The sequence below is a fragment of the Saccostrea echinata genome, unplaced genomic scaffold (genome assembly GCF_033153115.1).
Source record: "Saccostrea echinata isolate AGI-Se365-2 ecotype Australia unplaced genomic scaffold, CSIRO_AGI_Sech_v1 ptg000057l, whole genome shotgun sequence".
NCBI lineage: Eukaryota > Metazoa > Mollusca > Bivalvia > Ostreida > Ostreidae > Saccostrea > Saccostrea echinata.
In genome coordinates, this window is record NW_026889806.1 from 3139250 (window position 1) to 3159240 (window position 19991).

Sequence of the window (19991 nt, forward strand, 5' to 3'; positions counted from 1 at the left end):
CCCCCCCCCCCCCAAACAAACACACACTTTCCACACTTTTCTGTGGTAGCGTTGAACCGCTTGCACCGTATTGTACAGAATATATTTCGTGCAGAAAAGAAAATGAGAGTATTACACTACCCCCCTCCCCCTCCTTTCTCAGTTTTAAGAATTTAAGTTTTGTAAAATAGTCAACATCCTATTTCCCTTTATTGCTTGTAAACATTTTGCTTTTTTAACATTTGAAAAAAATCCTGAAATCCTGACCAATCCCGATCAAAATTACCACAAAATAAATAAGATGAAACTATTGCCTTCTTTAAGTATTTACCACTAAGAAATTTATTTATTTATCAAGTTCAATTACTTTTTAACGCGTATTACACCTTAACAAACTTGTATTTCTTCTGAAAATATTATCTATTATCAATTATTATAAAATTCTGGTTGGGATCAGTTTAATTTCGATCGGGATCGGCTAAAATTTGTAAAAAATAATTTCTCTAAAATTTCGCAATTTCGTTTCAATTTCTTTTTCAAATATGATTGTCTAACATATCCTTTGTAGCTGTGACTTGTTTTTTGAATATATTATCCATATGTTTTGAAAATATTCACAAATAATGTACTTTTTCGAAAAAAAATTTTTAGTAAAAAAATTAAAATGTCTATCTGGCTTTTCTTCACATATTTTATGAGATATTTATATTATGCATTCATTAACAACAGATTTTTAACAATAAAGCATCTTATTTGCAAATAAAACATTTTTTTTCCATTTTCTATGAAAAATTGGAGAAAATTCTTATAAAATAATTAAGAGCTAGGCCTTTCAATGCTGAAACCATGACTTAAGGAAGCTCTAAACACTGCACACTAAAGAGTTCTATTTGTAGGGTAGTTTTATTGGGTGATTTGCCCTTAGAAGAAAAATAGTATAAATGGGAATCTACAGTTAATGACATAATTTCTTATGAATTAAAGTATTCTTAATGTTATGTTAGACCAAGATTGAGTAATTGAATACATTATTTCCATTAATTTTCCTGATGCAAGTAAAAAACAGTGATTTCTGTTCACAAATAGTTCATTGTCTTTGAACATTTTTTTCTGCAGAAATAAGGCAGGTACCCTATGTTGAAAATGAACTTGATACACTGAATATGTGCACCTTTATATGATATATTTTTCTCAAAGCCCAAAAAGCATTTTTCATTAGTGTTTAGAGCTTCCTTAACATGGATGTCTTAAGACCAATGGAATTAAATTTTGGTGTGGCATTCCTCCTTAAGGAAGTAATTATGGGTCCAGTTCCTAATGAATAGAAAGCCTCATTTGCGGTTTGTATAAACAAGAGCATAAATTATTGATATAAAATTTTATTCAGAAGAGAAATCACAAATAAATACCTCACCTTTAATATCATCAATGTTCATTTTTGCATACTTAAACATACATCAATAACAAGATGTGTTTGTGAAACACTGATGCCCCCGTATGGCAGCTTATGGCGAAGGTTAAAGTTTCTCAAATGCAAGTCAAAATCCAGGCCAAAAGATAAAAAATGTTAAATTAAAAGGCCCTAGCTGCAACTGTTCAAAAGTTATGGCGAAGGTTAAAGTTTTTTAAAAGTCAGTAAAACATTAAGGTCAAGGTCAAAGTTGTTGGTATCCAAAGGAAGGTCTTGTCACAAGGATTACATATGTGAAGTATGAAAGCCCTAGCTGCAACCATTTAAAAGTTATGGCCAAGGTTAAAGTTTTTCAAAAGTAGTTCAAACTCCTATGTCAAGGTCAAAACATCAAAGTGGTTGGTATCCAAAGGAAGGTCTTGTCACAAGGATTACATATGTGAAGTATGAAAGCCCTAGCACCAACCATTCAAAAATTATGGCCAAGGTTAAAGTTTTTCAAAAGTAGTTCAAACTCCTATGTCAAGGTCAAAGGGTCAAGGTCAAAGGGTCAAAGTGGTTGGTATTCAAAGGAAGGTGATGTCACAAGGATTACATATGTGAAGTATGAAAGCCCTAGCATTAACCATTCAAAAGTTATGGCCAAGGTTAAAGTTTTTCGAAAGTAGGTCAAACTCCTAGGTCAAGGTCAAAGTGGTTGGTATCCAAAGGAAGGTATTGTCACAAAGATTACATATGTAAAGTATGAAAGCCCTAGCTCTAACCGTTCAAAAGTTATGGCCAAGGTTAAAGTTTTTCAAAAGTAGGTCAAACTCCAAGGTCAAGGTCAATTGTTGGTATCCAAAGGAAGGCCTTGTCACAAAGAATACACATGTGAAGTTTGAAACCCCAAGCACCAACTGTTCAGAAGTTATGGCCAAGGTTAAAGTCTCATAAAATTTTGCAAAAGTGGGTCAAACTCTAAGGTCAAGGTCAAAAGGTCAAATATGATGGTATCCAAAGAAAGGTCTTGTCACAAGAAATACACATGTGAAATATGAAAGTAATAGCTCCAAACAATCAAAAGTTATGGGCAAGGTTAAAGTTGACAGACTGACAAACAGACAGACAGGACAAAAACAATATACCCCCGGGATCTTTCGATCCGGGGGCATAAAAAGAATTGTTATTACTTTTAAAATATGTAACTATATAAATCAATACTAAAAAAGTCTAACATTTTCAATGTTTTACTGAGCGTTGATGTTTGACTGCAGAGTGAGATATTGGACACTGGACCGCTTATGTCACAATGTTGGCAGGATCAGCTTAATCTTATTTTCATCTGTTGGTGTTCGACAGTAACAGAATTGACCAAGTTTAACACAGTGCAGGTAAAGGAAATTAACATCATAGAAGCCAGCATGAGTACAGTCATAACTGAGGTACAATGTGTAGTAGGCCTCTTGGAGTAAATAGAGAACAAGTATCAGCTGTCAACATGCAGTAGACCTGAAACAAAGTGAGAAAAATTATTACATCACTTATGTCAGCTAAAGGTGCTGTGAGTGAGCTAACAAAATAATAAGGTTATAACCCTGCTGCAATTCTTTTATTTAGAATGTGTAAATGTGACCTTGAACTTACCAAAATGACTTTGGTAAAAAAAGGACAGATCTTTGGACATGATTAATCTAAGAGTGAAATATGGACATCCAATTTTTCTCCATTAATACAAAATAATAGACTTACATTTTTTCTGCCAGAGACCTTGAACTTGTCACAATGACCCTCAGGTCAGAAAAAAAAATTTTGTAGCAAATTAAAGCTCAGTTACAAAGTTATTGACTGGACAAGTATGTTATCTCTTATCTGCCAGTGACCTTGAACTTGCCAGAATGACCTTGGTCAAGGTCAAGACAAACTTCCAGGTCATAAACAATCTTTGTAGCAAGTAAGAGCTTCCAATGATTCTCCATTACAAAGTTACAGCCTACACAAGTGTTTTATACCTTTTAAGCCAGTGACCTTGAACTTGCCAGAATTGCCATGGGCCAAGGTCATGACACACTCTCAGGTCTTCAATAATCTTTGTACCAAGAATGAGCTTCAATGATTCTCCATTGCAAACTGATATCCTGGACAAGAAGTTTATATCATTTCTGTCAGTGACCTTGAATTTTGACAGACTGTTTGATGGGATCCCGCCAATCAAGTCGGGTTCATCAGGACATTTGAGCAATATAAGCCTTAAAGATTCAACAAACTTTCATAAAATAATTATCGTTAATATTAATAAATTAGTTTAAAACTATACTAAACATAACTATTTACATCATATTGAAATATTGTACTGAACAAAAGTAGTTTTGCCCTCGACTTGTTAATAACACCTGTGGCTAAAAATAGTGATTGGGTCATGTGGGGATTTTTTCTTTACAGAGCAATGACTGTTTACAATCTAACATATAAGAAAGGATAAGATAGGCTAAGATCCCTTTTTGGCCCCTGGTTTGGGGTGTCTTTTAGAATGTTGCAACAGTTTTTCAGTTAAAAACCTGTTGTCACCCCTGCCATAAATTGAGTATTGTTTCTAAGTTATGGGATACACAGAGGCCACAGGAAGTTCAGGAAAAATGTCAGTTTCCGAATTTTCTCATTTTATGCAAATTTTCATTGGTTTTACAGCACATTTTGGTTCAGAAAACATAGAGCACAAGCTTGCCTATCTACCAAATTTATATATTTCATACAATAGTATCAGATGCATCTTATGTATAAAAATCTCAGATAGGCAGCCTTGTGCTCTATATTTCCCAAAGTGAAAAGTATCTCAAATCAGGGGTTTAAATTTTCCTGGAAAACCCACTAGCCCAGGGGCTATTGACCAGTAAAAATTACTAGCCCAAACCTCAAACTAACTAGCCCAACAACTTTTTCATGCGAAATGAAAACATAACAAGTAAAAGTTTTAAAGGCTGTGCCGACAGAAACAAATTAAACTACAATGTAGTTCTCAGTCTAATGAAGCCACTCGACATAGAAAAGTGAAAGTAAACTGTTGAGATTTTTTCCCCATTCTGCTAGTCCAATGGACTATCATTACATCTGAATTAGCTAGCCCGAGTCTTAAATTGACTAGCCCCGGGCATCGGGCTACCATATATTTCAACCCCTGCAAATTTGACAAAATGCAACCAGAATTGAGGAAATTCTGGAAAATAACCTACTTCTACACCCTCTTGTGGCCTCCGTGTAAGCTTTGAATCAAAATTAGTGCTGGTTTTAAAACAAGCGTTATTTTTAATTCTTACCTGCAAACTATCAAAATTTTAACTGTGTTCTGATTTTTACATCAAACAAGGGGCCAGATTCGGCCGTTACCATACCTTGTCCTTTCTTTAAAAGTTTTTAGATTATTTATTTGAAGGACTGAAATGGGGGTTCAACAGTTATTTTATCAATACGTCCACTTGGTCTTTTACACGACTGGACCACTCATTTACTAGACTGGGTCAAACATGCCTTAGTGTCAAACCCTGTTGAACTAGCCTGAATGACCTTGGGTCAAGATCTTGACACACCAACAGGTCATAAACATTCTTTGTACCAAGTTTGAGCTTCCAATGACCAACAAGTTGGCACCGATAGACTGACAAGGTGATTCTTATATATTCCCCCAACCTTTATTGTGGGGGTAGAAGACCAGCATGATGAATATAAGACAGAACATTCAGGATCTAAATGAAAAATGGGGACTCCTGATACACGTATCAGAGTGGAAAGAGATGCTCAATACAAAATTGCCACCTTCAGTGCCATTGGGAAAACCCAATTCTAAGCTGCTACCCAAGTGACATATACTGTGTTCTTAGAGGAAGAAAATTGTAGCAGTGTTCTATGGAAATAAATTTTGTAAGAAAGGTGAAAGCTGAGAAATAAAGGAAAGGAAGTTACCTGCCCAGCCATGAGGACTGCACTGTCACCATTCCTCCAAAGACAATGATTGTGGATGAGAAGAGATGGGCTGCAGAAAGTGAAAGTGAGCTGCAAAGTGATGACCATCCACTAGTCATCTATTTCACCAGTGGTGGTTAAGGTGCCACTCTATACAGATTATCTGAAAAACAAGGAAATTTCATTGAAAACCTAAAAGATCTGCTGCAATTCTTTGATTCTCAAAGAAAACAGACAGCTATGGCTCAATTAGCAGTCACACATTTCTGAGAAGAATAAAAGAATCCACACAAAGAAAATTTGCCTTTGACCTAAAGCTTCAATGCAAAACAGAGTAAAAAAAAATATCAGTACTATTAGCACTATTCCATAAGATTTACCTTTGATTAAGTGGGCCACGTCTTCTACCATCAATTCAATCATAAGCTGCTACCAGAAACAGTGTGGAAAGTCCTGTCAACTTACCGGTAATTCCTTTTCCTGTCGATGACTGAAAAGCAATGAGTGGAAATTTCAGTGTTGCCTAGTGACTATGAATTAAACATGACAGAAGAAAATGTTTGTTAGAAGATTATTAACTTGACTTTTAAGTCCAAATAATCTTGCTAGCTAAAATTAAAAGAGTGTTCCAAGGAACACATGTGTCGCCTGATGAACAGATCATAAAAAAATCTAAGCTAGGTATAGATATCTGATTACATCAATAAAATAGATTTTGACGTCAACGCGACACAGCAAGCATACCTATAGAATTTTACGTAGCTCTTTGGAGAACTCTTTTCCAGACTAAAAGATCTGCTAAAACAATAACAACTAGTGCTAACTGTAACGAGAACTGTTTCAGATGTTCCCCAAACACTTCCCCATTCTCTTATGGGCCCCATTCATTACAGGCTTCATTTAATTATGCAATTCTTTTGTTTAATAAATCTATACTTTATTTTCAGTAGTATTTATTCGAAAAACAACACTGGTATAGTTCTTTGAGTATTACATTAGCCAATTGGATTTCAGCGCATGCTAGGCCTGAGTATATCGCAAACTACCTAACAATGATACGGTCATGTGATATACAACATGTACCATGATACAGCTGTCACCAATTGAATTAAGCTTTATCTTAACATATAATTCTTTGCTAACTCCACAGTTATAGAAATATACAAAGAATATCTTGATAACCCTTATCAAAGTTAATAAAAGGTGGATTTATAGTCTTGATATTGTATTTTTTCTTTGCTACCTTTTTTCAGCCATTTTAAAACATTAAAATTTGTTAGGTTGAATGCAGAAGTTACAAACAAAACAAAGAAAATTATCTTCTACTGTATCACAATACATACATGGCGATACGCGTATCGTCAGCCCTTGCGATCAATACGATCGATGTATTGCTGTATCGTTACACCTCTAGCGCATGCACATGCCCATATTTTCTAAATATTTCATATTCCTTCCTCGTGAAGAGACTCACAATAAATAGCTATGTAAGAAATGTAAAGATTTTCATTGAAAACTATGAGAGATACAGCCATATAAGTATTAGCAAATCAGAATCCACGTTCTTGCATTCAATTTTCATAGTAGCACAATGTAGGAACCCATTACACCTATCTATATTGCAAATTCCATCCAGTTTTGTTAAAAACTAAGAAAGTTACTACTGTAACAGCAATTTAAAGTTTAAGCCAATCAAATTGCAGCACACTTGCATGAGCATGTTTTCACAATATCTCATATATTATATCAAAATGGAGAGCCTTTTTGTGTATGACTATGTTTTAAATTTCAAAGCATTTCATCAAAAAAAAAAAAGGTTATTGAGATTTTTTGTGTCAGTCAAACAGAGCAAAGCACACATGCATGCACATGCTTTCTTGCTAATTCAACCACCTCTTCTTGTCTACACTACTAATATAAGTTTATACAATGCAGTTCAAAGCATATCATAAAAAAACAGGAAGGTTAATGGTGTTTCAATTGCTTCAGTCATTTCACTCCTTGCACGCGCACGCATGTGCATGTAAGTGTGGGTAAAATGACCTTCCTTCTGCACATCTACACAACATGCCTGTTAACCCTAAAAAGGTTTCAACTCAATCAGTTGAGTAGTTTCTGTGATGACAGAGAAAGAAGCATTAAAGCTTCCAGACTGTCTCAACATGGTAAAGACCTATGGCTGGCATGAGATGAAAATGAAGAAGCAATGATGCTTTAGGTCAATAGACATATCCAAGTTTATAATTCCAATGGGACATGTCTAATTATCCTATCAATTAGAAATTTTGCATAGCTGTTTTATTTGTTCTTGTTAAAATGTTGACAAATTTTCATGAATTAATGTCTTTCTTTTATGGAGTAAAAGTAAATGTTTAATTTCAAAATAGCCCTTATATAGCAAAGAAAAAAAATCCACAAATAGTAAGACCCATACAGAATAACATTTATCATATAAAATCTGACAATAGATATATGATTCTCCACCCTTCAAAGCTAAAGTGAATTATAAAATTGAAATTAACAAGAAGTCTGTGAGCCAATGTTCACTAGTAATACCCCCGCTTTGATGTGAATATACATTCTGATGTGAATATACACAAGTTCAGTTATGGACAGACTCAAGGATGAACAAAAAGTTGACATCGGATTTGTACAAAAATGAATCCCAAAATATGACATGCCTAAACAAAGAGTGTGCTAAAATTTCAAGCATCTGCAATCCGTAGTTGCTGAGAAAACTGCGACCAAAATTTGTTATGTATGGTACGGACAGATGCACGGATAAACAGGAAGTTGACATTGGATTCGTACAAATATAAATCCCACTATATGGCATGCCTAAACAAAGAATGTGCTAAAATTTCAAGCATCTGCAATCAGTAGTTGCTGAGAAAACTGCAACCAAAATTTGTTATGTATGGTACAGACAGATGCACGGATAAACAGGAAGTTGAAATCAGATTCGTATGAAAATGAATCCCACCATATGGCATACCTCAATAAAGTGTGTACTAAAATTTCAAGCATCTGCGATGAGTAGTTGCTGAGAAAACTGTGACGAAATATTTGCTACGGACAGACAGACAGACACACAGACAGACACACAAGGGTAAAACAGTATACCCCCCTCTCCTTCGGAATGGGGGTATAATAATTAAAATAATTATTTTTAATAAATATATCTTTATCCCAGATATCTTCCAAAAGAGATTTCAGTCTCTATTCACTCTACAACGATACTTTTGGTATACCCATCCTGATGTCTTTTCATTGTATTTAAATTTCAGTTTGTGTGGTTATATTGCATACAGATTCAAAGTACAGTGTCATGAGCTCATATACAGTAACATGTGATATAAATGCTAATTATCAAAATCCTGCCTCTCAAAATCAAAAAACAAAGAAAAAATCAAAAGCCTGAAAGGCTTCAATGACGTCGAAGAAGAAAAACAATTTCAAAAGATCATTTTGAATTTGAAGATAACAATAAGTCAAGTGAGTGACTCAGGAGACATAATAAAAAAAAAGTTTTAAACAAAATATCACAATTACAGTCTGGGGCCTTATGTCATGGTCCGAATGGAGCAGGGTTCAAATTGACAAGACACCGTCGAACATGTTCATGCTAAATTCTTTTCAGTCAGTTGAAGAACTATGAAGGATTTCATGAATTTATATAATATTTTTTCTAATTGCCAATGTCAAAGCGTTGTATTAGTGATTGCATCTAAACTACAACCAAGACTGTTCTGTAACAATTACGATCGAGTTACGATCGGGCGTGGTATACGGTATACTGGGAAATGGAGGAAATGGAGAAATACAGCAATACTGGTCAATATCATCGGCTTTTAGGATAGAGTTGGTTAGAAGATTTTATAAGTAAAGCTAAGATTTAGAAATTCAATCTTTTTAATCTTGTAGTGTTCGTGTTTATGTAATTTTGTAATTATTTTACCTCCTGTTGTGTTGTTTATGTTACACGGTTATCGTTCCGAAATGTTATTCATGTCATTCAACGCACCCTTTCTGTAGAAATTCATCCGCAACAACCATCACATTTTTCTTGTGTGAGAATAAAACATAATATTGTTGTTTTGCAATAGAATTAATTGCAGATATAGTTGATGCAATTTTATTTTCAAATTATTATTCATTTTGAGCGTTTTCAAAGAAATTGGTTTATAGCTATTGCTATTTTCTATTGCGGATGCATCGACTGACACATTCGGTCGCGTACATATCCGGTCGCGATTTCGACTGGGCGCTTGCTAGATGACGTTCGAGCTCCAAGAGCTCGACGTCATAAAAAATAATAATTCAATCAACCGCCAGAGTGATTTTATACAATCAAAGGTCAAGGTCAACTGAATTGTAATGTAACGAACTCACTTGCATTGAACTCTCTTTGTTTGAAAAATCGGTTTGTTTGAAATGAACTGGGTTTCTCCTAAAATGCTGGTACAGTTTCTTTGCAATAAATACTCGTTTAGATTGAAATCGGTTAACTTGAAAAACTCTGTTAATTTGAAGTGATTTTGGGGTCCGCTGAACACAAAGCTTATAGCAGTTTTGATAACGGGTACATTGAAGTTGCCGATTGCGACGCGTGGACTCAGGTGACTGACTATATATAAAGTCTAGCACGTGTTAATTTTTCACTGGTGATTTGATGTTGGTGGACCTGTACAAATTTAATTATGTGTTGTATAGATAAAACAATAATCATTGAGCATTTCTCACCGTAACATATTAGTCGCCATTTTTATTTTCTAACTATGGCATTAAGACCGACATGGATAAAATATGCAGGGGTGTCATGTGTACATTGGTGTGTGGAGAATAGGGCTGTGTATTGACCAAAATATTTCGATAAGATATTTTATAAAGCAATATGCAATATATTGGATTCTAAAATAAGTCTAGCAAAAAGGTCTTGTAAATCATTTAATGCATAAATTTGATAAAAACTGGGTGTTTTAATACCAAATTGGAAGTTCATATGTCTCACTGTCTTTACAAAGAACACTTCAAATTCAAACTTTTAATGACTGAAAAACTAATATGTTAAAATATAGTTGTATATGAATTTTGCAATAGTTAATTAAGATGTGCTATCTCCTTAATGTTTATTTTATTATTGACCAGTTTTAATTAAAAACAGTTAAAAATTATCTTTGGTGACTGAAATTCCCAACTTTTTCACAGAATTATAAGAAAAACAGTCTGCCCAATACGTATTGGAAGTTAGTTTGTCAATACGATAAATTCCTGAATATCGATATGTATTGATTAATCAATATATTGACACAGCCCTAGTGGAGAAAGTGCCGGAGTAAATAAATCCACTGTAATTAAGTAAATGGAAAATAAACTTCTTGAATTGAAGTATATGAAGCATATGTTTTCAATGCTGATGAGACAGGGCTGTTCTATAGATTTGAACCTGACAAATCATTGCATCTATGCTGCAATGTTCAGGACGAACTTTTTTCGTGTATAAATAGTCTTGATAGTTTTCTAACACAGATCCAAAAAAAAAAAAATAATAAAACAGTAAAAAAAATTTAGGACTTTTTTGAAAAATAGAAATAAGTACATTTCTGAAACACTGCATGTAATGTTAAATATGAATTCGCAATTGTATATTTTTTTTACTGTACAGTCAAGCCTCGGTACCTCTAACTTGAAGGGACCAAGAAAAAACTTCGAGATATCTGAGGATTCGAGATATCGAGGGTAAAATACTTAAAGAATAAGTGGTTGGTACAGCAAATCACTTTGACATATCCATGGTATTCAAGATATCAGTGTTCCAGATAATGAAGTTCAACTGTATCTACATTTTTTTATGTAATTCATAGCACACAGATATAATGAAATTCGTTTACTTTGAAATAAATCTCAAGGTCCCTTAAATTTCAATGTAAACGAGTTTGACTGTATATGGTATTTTACAAAAGCCAAAGTGCCAAGCAATGCAAGTGCAAAGTATCAAATCCATTCCTCTTACAGTTCTCAGGATCTAGGGTATGACAGACAGACAGACACCATGTAAAGTGATCTCTAAGTGTCACTTTTACCAAAAATTTTTTTCATAATTATTTTGTTTTCTTACCTCTGAAGAGCATGACAAAGGTTACATAGGTGACAGGTAGAAATACATGTCATGGGATGTATTGGTGTAATCTTTTTAGTGAGCAGATTGCATCATGAATTGTTTATCTGCCATTGCTGATCTTTAACAAGGAAGACTTCTCCTGAAATAAGAAAAATTATTTTCAAAAGTGAAGTTACCTGTTACTCTTAAAGGGACATAGACACTGATTCGACATTTTGAAATATTTTCTCAAATTGTCTGTATTATATCATGACATATATGTGGCTATAGCATTTCACACGGAAATATAATAAAAAACTTATTTTATCTGTAAATTATTGAAACTATTAAATTCGGGATGCGTTTGATTGACACATCCTTGCACTTTCACAAGTAAACTTCATCCTTAATACTTAAGAAAAATAGGTTTTTTGATACATATTAATGAAAAAATATAAAAAAAATATAATCCAGAAAATTAAGAGTAGAAATCAGAGAAAGCAAAACCAACTAACCAGTATTGTCAGTCCGTGCTCAGTGATGTGTGAAGAGTTTAACAAATTGAACACAAAACAGTTTACGTTCCATTGGGTGTGTTCAATTTGTTAAACTCTGCACACATCACTGAGCATGGACTGACAATACTGATGAGTTGGTTTTGCTTTCTCACATTCAACTGTGAATTTTCTGGATTTTATCTTTAATTTTTTTTACTAAAACACAACAAAATTTCTACTTTTTTTAAGTATCAAGGATGAAGTTTTACTTTGTGAAAGTGCAAGGATGTGTCAATCAAATGCGTCCCTAAATTCGTAGTTTCAATAATTTCCAGGTAAAATAAGTTTTTTTAATGATATTTCCCTGTGAAATACTATAGCCACACATATCATGATCTAGTCGAAAATTTTAGAAAATATTAACTTCAAATCTGAGTCTATGCCCCTTTAAAGGTCATACACAAGAAAATAATTCACTATATTTTACTATAAAGCCTTGATTAAATTATTAATCAATTAATATGACCCTCACTAGATAAAAGATGAAGAAAAAATGAGTGATGCTTGGACAAAAATTTGAGACCAGAAATAAAATAATTCCTTATGCAGCTTTTAATAGAGAAAATTGATATTATTGATAGGTAAGATACCTTCAATCATGTGGATTTCACATGCTGATAAACAATTTACACACCATCCAGGAAGTTGCATCATGAGCACCTAAAAAAGGAGTATTCCTTAAATTCATTGATTGCCCACAAGTATAATATTCCTAATATTTGAGTAAAAAATAAATACTGTAGGCCTAAAATGAGAAACCGAAAAAGAAAACCTGAAAAGAAATTGTCTCTTTCTACAAAGAACAATAACTGACTAAGTTCATTTTGATTTGCTATTCCTGGCTCTAAGCTAAGCATGGCATAACAAGGGTCTACTGGAAAGAAAGGGTAAATTATTCATATGGTAAAAAATTAACAAATCAAACTTTGTAAATAAATACCCAAGCATTTGGTTTTGTCTTTGATTTCGACAAAATGTTATTGATCTCCAAAAATTTTTGTTTATGTGTGCTGAGCCACAGTAAAATTTTAAATGTTGTAGAACTGTATATCCATATCTAGATTCAGTAAGAAAATTCTAGTCATTTGACAAGTTAATTTCACAGTTTCGCCAAAGTTTGATTAACAATGTTATGGTTAATAAAATATTATCCAATTTAAGCTTATAGTTATATTATTAAAGTGCAATTTGTCAAAGTAAAAAATGCCTGTAAAAGAACAAGTGGCCATGGGCAACAATGCTCACCCAAGTCACTATGGCCTTGCTGTTCTACTTTTTTTTTACTACACATGATGATGTATATTTATTCATATGTAAAAATTTGATTGTCCATTGTGGCCCCACCCTACCCGGGGGGGGGGGGGGGGGGGGGGGGGTCATGATTTAAACAAACCTGAATGTACACTAAGTAATGAAGCTTTCAGAGAATTTTCATTTTCTGGTCCACTGATTCTTGAGAAGAAATGTTTTTAAAGATGCCATTAAATTTACAACAATTCTTAATTATTTCCCCTTGAAAGAGGGTGTAGCCCTTCATATGAACAAACTTGAATTTCCTTTACCCAAGGATGCTCTGTGGCAAGTTTGGTTAATATTGGCAAAGTGGTTCTGGAGAAAAAGATGAAAATGTGAAAAGTTTATGTCGCCGCCTCCAACAACAACAGTGACAGACAACAGACAAATTTTGATCAGAAAACCTCTCTTAAGCCTTTGGCTCAGGTGCTAAAATAAAAAATGGAGAAATAAAATTTATTGTTAATGACAGTTTTACTTATGTATTTTAAAACTCTTTCTCAAATACCATGGATATGTCTAAGTGCTCAAGTTCAGTGAGTTTATGAACTTTACCCTCTATTCTTGAAACCTCAATTATCTGTTTCTCAAAGGTTTTTTTTTTTTTCAGTCCCATCTATTGCCATAATAGGCTTATCTCCAGGGGGTCCTCATGACTAGCAATTACATAAGCAATAATGTTTTTGGATATTAATATATTGAAATAAATAAAACTGAATAATTAAATGACAAGATATGCATTCGACATTGGGTGACACAATTGGGGAAAATATTCTGGTATGTTACCCTCGAAGTAAGTGATTGTGAAATTTACTTGTCTGAACATAACTTTTACTTGTATAAAAATATTTCATAAAAGACCTATTTAACAATTTGAAAAAATATTGTACATTACAATAGTCTATAATACATTCATTGAGTCTGTTTTTGAGATTTTGAGTGGACACATCTATTGCAAATTACTAAACTGTATCATCCTATCCTAAAGTAGATGTAAATCATGTTATATAATTACATGTATGAAAGAAAAATAGTAACAAGAAATAGCTGACTATATGACTTCAAATTTTTCTTTGCCTTCTTTTGCTTATCCTTTATAGCCTAAATTGTCTTTTGCTAAAGCTCTCCTGCCAGATAATAAAAACCCAAATTTCCTTCAGTAAAAGTACACGTTTCAAAGTTACTGTAGTTCTAAGTAGTCAACTTCCTGGTACTTTAAATATTAAAATTAAAATTGTGACAAATGCCTGAAAAACATCAGATATTTCAGACAAGTTTATAGTAACATTGTTCCTGATCAAGTTTGACAACCAGGGCCATCATTATTACGAGCAGGATCATTCAACATTTAACTATTTACAAACTGCATGCATTGCATGTTTTCATTTTGAACCTCCGATAAAAAGTTGACAACAAATTTTAATTCTTTAAGTTTTCATGCTCAGCTAAAAAAAAAATTCTTCCTAGAAAAATATCCCTTGTCAAATCGGACAAGTGGTCAGTAATTATCACTTGTTCATGAAAAATTTTACTGGTACATGTACTGGACAAGTGGATGAGCATACAATGTCGAGCCAAGGAACTCTGCCCCATTTTTTGTTTATATTTGCCTTAGCAACCAACAGCATTAAATCTCGAACCCGAGCTATTATAATATGTAGCATAAAAGCACACGAGGATGATCAAGAGGGTGTTACAACTGTTTCTGTTTTGTTGTATTTGTTTCTAGCATTTGTTATTAACTGTTTCTGATGTGATGTGAATTCTTCATGGTATATATAGTGAAACTATATTTGTGATAAAAACATGATAAAGAAAATTAATAAAAAATGTTTTTCAAAAATGTAAATGATACCAGTAGTATAAAAACTCATTTTTAAGCATTTTAGAGTAGAATATAAACATCGAACCTAATGGGTCCTAGAAAAAACTTTGTGATATCCTACGATTCAAGATACTGAAGTTAAAATATGTACTTATAGCATAGCATAAATTTTCCATCTTTAACACTCAGTTATACCTCGATAAATATTGCTAATGAGAGGAGGAGCGCAATTAATATTTCTATCTTCATGATAACACAAATCTAAATAAGTCAGTTATTTTTATAGCTAATTCAGCCTTCATTAAGTTCAAAAAATTTCTTTAAATCTGTTCAGAATCAGACAAGTAAAAAATATTTATGCATTCGGACACAGGGTTTAACATTTATAAGGCATGTCTGATCGACACTGACTAGTAAAAGTTTGGTCCTGTCTAAAAATTGAGTGTACATCTGACATGTAAAATTAATATAACAAGTGTGCAGCATGTGTATTTTATTCATCTGCTCTCATGTACACACAGGATTCGAAATACCCAAAACTGTAGGGGTCTACAAATACAGTCATGACTTTAATGATTTTAGGTTAAAATTAAAAACAAGTAATTGTAATTGGAAGTATTCTATCAATACTAATATGTCAAGTTTCATCCACCAGTATAATGCTACGACATTGACGAGAAAAAACTATGCGTTTTCTACATGGGCATTTCTTCAATCAATTTGTTTATGTACCAGTATAAATTTATAAGAATCCTCTTGGGTTTTAATGTGATGGAGGAGGGTGCATTTAGTCATCAGGATGTTGTAACGCGGTCTTAAAACTCTTTAATAGCTTTGGGGCACGAACTACTTTTAAATTAGTTAAATAATCTAACTGCGTCTCCAGACGAGCCCTCACCACACCTCTCTTAAACCGGGTCTGAAGCACATTAATCATTTTAATGATTAGAAAATTCTATCTACAACTACTTCCTCTTCCAGATGACTCCAGTCTATTGCAGTGCAAACAAAAAAATGAGTTTTATATTTTTTGGTTTTGGTGTTTGGTATCTCCACTGCTTTACTGTTGTTACAAGGATTACAGCAAGTTAAACTATGAATTAAATTATTTTTTAACCCCACTAGTGATTGTACCAGCTAAATGACTGTGTATCAGTGTATCGTCCAAGTGTAGAATTGTAGATATCTTTTTATTAAAACTTTGAATTTGATAGATTTGAACTTAGGCGACTAACCGTATGTTTCTTACACATTCTTCTAATACTTCCACAACAAAACACTCGCCGCAACCATTCTTATTAGTCATCCTAAGCTTCCTCAGTCCTCGGTCGGAGCCTGTACTGCCATTTTGGTTGGCTAAATAACCCGACCCACTATTGTTTCGTAAATTGCCAACCCGTTTTTTTTTTTAAATACAGAACATTTAATTCTAATAAATCAGATCTTATTTCCTCTGGTAATCCATCACATTTTTTCAGACCAGCTGTACAGCATTTCAAGACAGAATAAAAAGATAAATATTTATTTATAATTGCCATGTCGAACCTCGTATCAGTCGATGCTGAAGAAAGATGGTGATGAGGACGGAAATGCACAATTCATTTATTTTATTGATTAATCCTATTGCAAGTAATTGATGATAGTATCGTCATGATTTTTTCATAAATATGCAATACAGAATTAAAAAGTTTTGAAATTATTGGTAAATAAACATGATAAATGGCAATATTGATAATGTATTTTTTATCACCCTGTACACATACTGAGTGTAGGGCACTGTATTACAGTTTATCTGGTAGAGTTTGAAATGACATTTGTTTAATCATAAAATATGCTCTTAAAGTGAAGAAATTGCATGCGTCTAATTAAATAAACGAGAAAACTACATGCATGGGTCCCAACTTGCATTTCATTCTATGTTAGGGGTCTCTTAGCAATACCCAGAGACCTATATAGTAATATACTAAACAAAATATCACATAATTTATTCGATATATACACACCATCTTGTAAAATATTGTATCGTGTCATAGGAGATGTTCTATTGCACACCTTAAACATACACATAGCCCAATCACCCTGTTGTATGTGTTAAATGTCTATGCATATTTATGTGTTATGTGATTAACATTTGTTGTGCAGTACTTATACATTGTTTAAAAGAATTTTTAATTATTTTAAAGATAAAGTATTTATTTTGGGGCAGACAATAGTCACTAATTTAATTTAGGGTATATGTACATCAGAAATTAAATTTGTGTCTATGATTTAGTTGCTTTCAAATTGGCTTTTAGATCAGTCTCTACTCCAGTGGAGAGGATGATTCCTCTTGATTCTGGAGTCAAAAGGTCAAAGTTATGATTGCGGGGTATGGATATGGAGTGAAAAAGAGAAGATAATGAACAGTGATCTATTTCATAAAAATTACAAACAATACAAATCTTTGAACACTGCATAAACACAGACCCCCTGAAATTCCAGAGGTGGGATCATGTGCCAAGGAGGATTAAGCATCCCCTGTTGACCGGCCACACCCACTGTCAGCCCTATATATTGATCAAGTAGATGGAATATTCAATAGTCAAATTTAGCATATAAACAAAGGCTTAACAATTGGTATGAAGCAAGTCAGCCAAAATACGACCCAGTGTTAGGTTATATTTGCTAACAGGTAAATCTTTGTACACCCTTGATTACACCTGGATAACAAATCTTTATTTCCTATATAACCTAATAATTTCTCTGTAAACCCAATTCCACTAATATTTTAAACTATTGATTTACTACATGCTTCAATACATCGTGACATCATGTTGTATGGTGTTTATTTGATATAGAAACTATTCATTGTGATGTCACATTATTTAACCCCACCCACCCCACCCCAGCTTTAGCTGGGTGTAAGGAAATTTACACCCTGGTTGCTAACCAATCAGATCTCGTGTTTTAAGATACATAGGAAATAATTAAGGACTTTTATTGAAGGTTATATAAAGATTTTTCAAAATGGGTACAGTAACTATATAAGTGAAGCATTTCAAGTAAATCTTTTTGGTTGTAACAATTATAGCATTTTGTCGTGTTAAACAGAAAAAGTAATCTAACTATGAAGTAGCTCCCAAGTAGTCCATGTGCAAGTACTTCCAAGTTTCTTTGTAACAACCAGTTTTGTACCCATTTTTGCAGATGAGTAGGGCAGTATACATGGAACATATTCAAAAGCTTTAGAGATATTTATGAAATAATGAAAAAGTTTGGTAAAATAATTTTATGATTCGTTCTACCAACAGATCAGAAAATATGTTTCAAAAATAGGTAGTATGTATTAAAATAATTAAAAAAATCAAAGTGAAGGAACACTTTAGCATATGTGCCTGCCTGTTCATCTATTTGCAATCATACTAATAAATATACAAAGCTGATGTATCAAGATAATAAATGCTACTGTAGCAATTGATAAATGAATGAACTTCTTTTCTACAATTTCAGTACTGTCCAGTAAATGAAGCCAGGTTTCTCAAACTTTCCATTTTGACATTTCTGATCAATTTAAATTTATTTAAATTATGTATATAATATCTTGTAGTTGAATACATAAAAAGAGTTGGTAAAATGTATATAATTATGAGCTTCTAACTAATTGTTAATTTATTTTATTTAAATTATATGTAGTAATTGATTAATGAGTGGGTGGTTGTTTAGAACTATAAAAGTTTGCATCAAAATGTGAAAACTTGTTGGTGATTCATATGAAATTCATCAAATGCTAAATAAGAAACATACACAGTCAAACCTCATTATTTTAAAATAGATGGAACTGAAAAAACTTAGAGATATAGGAGTATTCAAGATATCGAGTGTTAATTTCTTAAAAAATAAGTGGTTCGGACTTCCAGTTAACTTTGTTGTTGTTGTTTAACGTCCATCTCGAGAATTTTTCACTCATATGGAAATGCGACCACTTGCCGGTGGAGAGCTGCAAATTTTGACTTGTACTCAGTACTCAGGGCCATTGAGCAGTGAGGGATCTTTTTCATGCCAGCACCTACTGCGACACTGGACCTCGATATATATGGTCTCATCCGAAGGACCGGTCTCCATGTCCTACAGTGGGATTCGAACCCACGACGTAAGGATCAACTCCTTACTCCGCGACTCTAGAGCAAATGCTCTAACCACTGTGCCACACAGGTGACGCTTGACATTTGAAATTCAAAGTAAAAACATTAATGTTTTATACACAATTTATAATACTCTAATGCTTCATATATGGGCAAAATGTAACATGAAAAGTATAATATTTTATCATCTATGGGACTATAGTCATATGTTGTTACCTACCATAAAGCCCTTTGGATTCCATGGGATTTGATCACATGACCAACCTGTATCTATAGCCCCATGGTAATTTTAAAGGGGATAGAATAAATGTGTCAGAAATACTTAAGCTTGTCCCTTAATAACCAGTCCTTTAGCTATAATATCTAAGTTTTCTTAGCTTTAAACCAAAAGAAATTTAACTTAAAAATCCAGCTTTTTACAAAAATTATACAGTCATGTATCTTTATAACCAAGTTGATTTGTAAAGGCAAAAAAATCAGAAATGTGCAGATAGTGAAAACAATTACAGGGTATACGATGTATGGTATAGGTCTAATTGGTGACTTATTAAGTCGCCATAGCACCTAAAAATTATGATTGTTGCCTAAAATTTTTCTAGAATTTGCCAAATTGGTGACCATTTTAAATTGGCTTGGTGATCATCAAATTACTGAACTATAAACATTTTCAATTTTTTTTTTAGAAAGAGCCGAAAAGAAGCAATGGACATGTCTCTAATATTGACTAATATCAGTTTTTAGATTGGTGCCTAAGAAAAATTTACCTGGC

General features: G+C 33.2%; 2 long non-coding RNA genes across 2 annotated transcripts; both read right to left on the bottom strand.

Annotated features, from left to right (window-relative positions):
* Positions 1 to 2644: 2644 nt before the first annotated feature.
* Positions 2645 to 5946, bottom strand: LOC133174265 (uncharacterized). Its single transcript, XR_009719103.1, has 3 exons — positions 5707 to 5946; positions 5327 to 5489; positions 2645 to 2881 (listed from the first exon to the last, which is right to left on the bottom strand). It is a non-coding gene; the product is annotated as an uncharacterized LOC133174265 (long non-coding RNA).
* Positions 5947 to 11450: 5504 nt separating this feature from the next.
* Positions 11451 to 16474, bottom strand: LOC133174324 (uncharacterized). Its single transcript, XR_009719120.1, has 3 exons — positions 16337 to 16474; positions 12574 to 12643; positions 11451 to 11586 (listed from the first exon to the last, which is right to left on the bottom strand). It is a non-coding gene; the product is annotated as an uncharacterized LOC133174324 (long non-coding RNA).
* Positions 16475 to 19991: the final 3517 nt, after the last annotated feature.